The sequence below is a fragment of the Helianthus annuus genome, chromosome 11 (assembly GCF_002127325.2).
Source record: "Helianthus annuus cultivar XRQ/B chromosome 11, HanXRQr2.0-SUNRISE, whole genome shotgun sequence".
In the NCBI taxonomy this organism is placed as follows: Eukaryota; Viridiplantae; Streptophyta; class Magnoliopsida; order Asterales; family Asteraceae; genus Helianthus; species Helianthus annuus.
Window position 1 is genome coordinate 35,929,662 of NC_035443.2, and position 4,435 is coordinate 35,934,096.

At 36.5% G+C, this 4,435-nt stretch overlaps 1 long non-coding RNA gene across 1 annotated transcript; it reads right to left on the reverse strand.

Moving 5' to 3' along the window:
- Positions 1 to 709: 709 nt before the first annotated feature.
- On the reverse strand, positions 710 to 1,541 carry LOC110922878. The gene is made up of 2 exons (XR_002583551.2): positions 1,103 to 1,541; positions 710 to 1,042 (listed from the first exon to the last, which is right to left on the reverse strand). It is a non-coding gene; the product is annotated as an uncharacterized LOC110922878 (long non-coding RNA).
- Between the last annotated feature and the right edge of the window lie 2,894 nt (positions 1,542 to 4,435).

Below are 4,435 nucleotides of genomic sequence, written 5' to 3' on the forward strand. Positions count from 1 at the left end.
AACTATTTACGTTTTACGTTAAACTTTTTACGTTTTACGTTAAACTTTTTACGTTTTACGTTATAAAATTAGGTTTTACGTTTTACGTTAAAAAGTTTACGGTTTACGTTAAAAAGTTTTACGTTTTACGTTAAATTTTTTACGTTTTACGTTAAACTTTTTACGTTTTACGTTAAAAACTTTAGTGTTACGTTAAAAAGTTTACGTTTTACGTTAAAAAGTTTACGTTCTACGTTAAAAAGTTTACGTTTGACGTTATAAAGTTTACGGTTTTAACTTTTTTTTTTTTACAAAACCTTTTTACACAAAAACGAACGCACCTAGAAATCGCAACTCGGTAGGTGTCTCAGATAGATTGCTATCATCATCGACTGGGGGGAAGAAAACAAAATCCCACTACTATGTAATCAATTTTTTTCTTGATCTAGGGACCATTTGTGTAATTAATCTACAATGTTTTCCTGCTGTGTAGTAATTATCAGGAGGGTCAGCTTATCAAAATTGATTCTTGAATCCACTTAAGCAGCATTTTCAATCCTTTTGTTGCATAATTTCATCAAATTAAATCATCCTGTCCATTCAACATCTTCCAGAAAGAAAGAAAGAAACAGAGCATAAATGGAAAAAGGTTAATTAACCATAAATCGAAATTGAGAAAGTAATCTCCACAAATAAAAAACCTTTCTTAGAATTTTGATCGAACAATTAGTGTGCAAAGTTTTATCTCAGATGGTAATTTCAGATTTTAGCAAATAAAACGGTTATTTTTTGTTTAATTCTCGCCCAAATGTCTACACAAAATCCGATTCTTTAAATAAATCTAACATCGACGTATACATCAAAATCTCTACAAAACATTCCACACGTTCAACATTCCCCCCCCCCCACAATAACGACACATAAATTCACCAATCAATTAACGACACATAAATTCACCTATCATCCACCGTCACTGCCATGTAGCTACCTCGCCGGCTGCCATCGTCGGCCACCACCGACTCAATCATCATCAATCAAATATAAAAAAAACAGCATCATCATCCTGATTCATCAACATCCGACTTCAGTACGGTAAAAGGAAGCAAGAGGGGGGGGGGGTTACCTTGACACTAGTTGGAACAACCTGGATCGCCGCCACCTGTGTCTCTACTGCCGCCGCCGTGAGCGGCGGCGCTACCGCCGTCCATCGTCTTCTCTTCTCTGACTCCTCTCTCTCTCCCTCCCTCCCTCTCTCATTTCTCGCTCCTGCTCCCTCTCTCTCTCTCTTCTTCGTCTCTCTGTTCGCCGCCGCCGCCACCGTGGTGGCGGTGTTGCTGCTGCTGTTCTCCGCTGCCACCAAGAGTTGGTGGTGGTCGGATTTGTTTCAGGTTGTTGGCAGGTATTCACCGGAAGGAGGGGGCATTTGAGGTAGATCGGATTTGTTTCAGGTTGTTGGCAGGTTCCCTTTCTCTCTCATCGAAGATGAACATGGTGGTGGAAACAAATGAGGAAGAAGGCACAGGGTGAAGATTTAAAAGGAAGAGAGAGACAGTGATATTTAAATGAAGAGAGAGAGGGTGAGATTTAAAAGGAAGAGAGAGAGGGTGAGATTTAAATGAAGAGAGAGGGTGAGATTTGACATTTGGGGTAAATGACCAAACTACCGTTTTTGTTAGCAAAATATGATTAGTGGAGAGTGGTTCTCATGGTTCTTACAACTGGAGGTGGTTTTCATTTTTGCGCTCCCCATGAGAAGTATACATTAAATTTAAACTAAATAATAATTATCTATAATTAAGTATAACTAAGTAGAAAAGATTAAACTAAATAATATTTAGTAGGAGAGTTATCGATAATTAATTAAAAGAGATTAAACTAAATAATAATTATCCATAAGAGATTGACAGGAAAATCAAAAGATACATGGTCTAATATGATGACAAATGTCCCCCAAATGATTTCTTTTATTATATTGCATAGATATAGATGCATTATGGTTATGTTTTTTTTATGTTGAATGTATTATGGTTAGGCTAAGAGCATTCACATAAGATTATTTATTTATATTCATATAATTACACTAAAAATCACTACTTGTTCTTTTATTTAATTAAATAATATTTTTATACTTTGTTATTACATTTTTTATTTCCTACACTCACAATCACCTTTAGAAATACTAAAAAGTTTATAAGAGGTGACATTCCCATAGATTTTCTCGCTCCTCCATGAAAAACCACTCACAATCATTACTCAACTGAAAAGCCACTCACAATCATTCTTTATAATATAACTAACCAACTCACATAAATATAAGGCATTCATTGTGAATGCTCTAAAGGGTGTGGATCCCCTTCTTCCACCTTTACAAAGTTTCTTTTTTTTCTAAATTAGTGTTGTTGGAAAATATATTTATCATTTTAGTGTTTTTTAAAACTATTTACCAAAATAGTATTTTATATATATATATATATATTGTATTTACCTTTCCTTGAAAATTATTTACCAAAACCTTTTATCAAAATTACTTTGTATTTATATAATAATATATAAAAAAGAACGAAGTAAAAACTATTTATTATTTATCAAAATTACTTTTATTTATTAAATAATATATAAAAAGAACGCAGTAAAATGAAGTTTCTATTTGAATCACAATTACATTTTCTTGGTGTACCCTTGTGTTTGTTAGACCACGCGTAGTCGTTGGGGTGAATAATGCCTCACCCTTGGGTGTTGTGCGTCATGTGGCAGCCCAGTCAGCAATATGGCGTTTTTCTAAAATGGGTGTAGTGGGGATATGGACATTGTGGTGTAATAGAATTAAATAAAAGAAAAACGATAAAAAATTGTTATTGGACAAATAAAACTTGGAAATTGGTGATTGGGCAAAAGATTTGAAGCTGGGCCTGGAATATTGCACGCTCCTCACATATCTTTTCGAAAAAACGCCCATGGGGGCCGAGATGGGGCGTGCTTTGGGCGTAGATGGCATTAAAAACGCCCCAATACACACGAGTACGCACGGTCTTAGGGTGAGAGGAGTGCTCCCATCTAGGTGAGTGGTAAACTTTCACCGGAACCAATCAAATTCGTTCATGTCAACCCCCCCTCCAACTCCCCTCAAGCACTTAATCACAATGGGTGGTTTCACCCAAACCATTTTTTTAAAGAAAGAAAAATATATGATTGGTTGGACACCGCTATCTCTCCTAAATATATCCGTTGCCTCCTCTCAAAATTCAAATATTGCATGCGGTGAGTAGTCACTGAAATTCTTGTCACCGCGCGGCAAATATAGTGATGGTAACGGTGTTGCCGCTCGGCAAACGGGGTCACCGCATGGTTGCCCGTACCCACCCCGTTCAGCCTTATATCTTCAACTTTTTTTATCCAATAGAAAGTTTGATATTTTTAAATTAATCAGTAATTGTAACATCATGTAAAAACGTGTCCAATTATGTAAAGACACGTGTCCTAAACTCTAAATATGTGAAAATTTGAGTTTGAAGGACTAAAGTTGACAAACGATGAAAATATGTATCCGAAGGGACTAAGAGTGTCAACATGCCAAACTTGTGCCTCTGAATGATCACACATGAAGAATATATTCTTAAACGAGTAATTATTTGGATATAAGAAGCCGTTTGTGAAAATAATCGAAAGATTATAAACTACAGGGGTTAAACGTGTCAACATGTTAATTCTTACATCTGAGTGACCTTTTAACGAACCGGGGACTTCGTAATGTTCAAATATACTCTCAAGAATAAGTGATATCAGTTTCACATGGTTTCGAAATCGTTATGCAAGTTTCCAAGAACTTGGGTTAAAAGCGTCAATGTTAAGAAACTTATGATTTCGGTGATCGTTTAGCGAAACCGGGTCTAACGGAGTTTGGTTACACTCCCATGATCCTCCATGAACTAACTACAAGGGCCTTTTGTGCCTAAAATGAAGTTAAATTAAGTTATATAGGACCATGGACTGAAACTGCCAAATCAGAAACATTTTTAACCTGAAATCAAGGTCGTCACGGGGCGCGTACACCCCCTTTGAATCCTACGCGGCCAGCGAGAGATGCCCAATTCAGAAATAAGTTGCCAGCTGCAGGTTTCTGCTATTACACTGCCTCAAACACTTCTAAATCGATTCCAGGAGCTTGTTGATGGTTTTATAATACCACTAGGACACCTGTGGTGATCCTAAACACCTCCATTACACCTGTGATGATCCTTGATCATGGCCTTCAAGTATAAATAGGCCTTGTGTTGAACCATTTCATTTGCACATATCATTCAAATCTTCTCTACTCTGAACTCTGGAGGTTTCTGACCAAAAAGGGAGCTCATTCTTGTAGAAAAGATTGCTAGGACCCTTTGTAAGTGTCTTAGCCCCCTCTTTAGTTCAGTTTTCTTATTTAAAAACCGAAAAGTCAAAGTTTCGTAAATTAGCT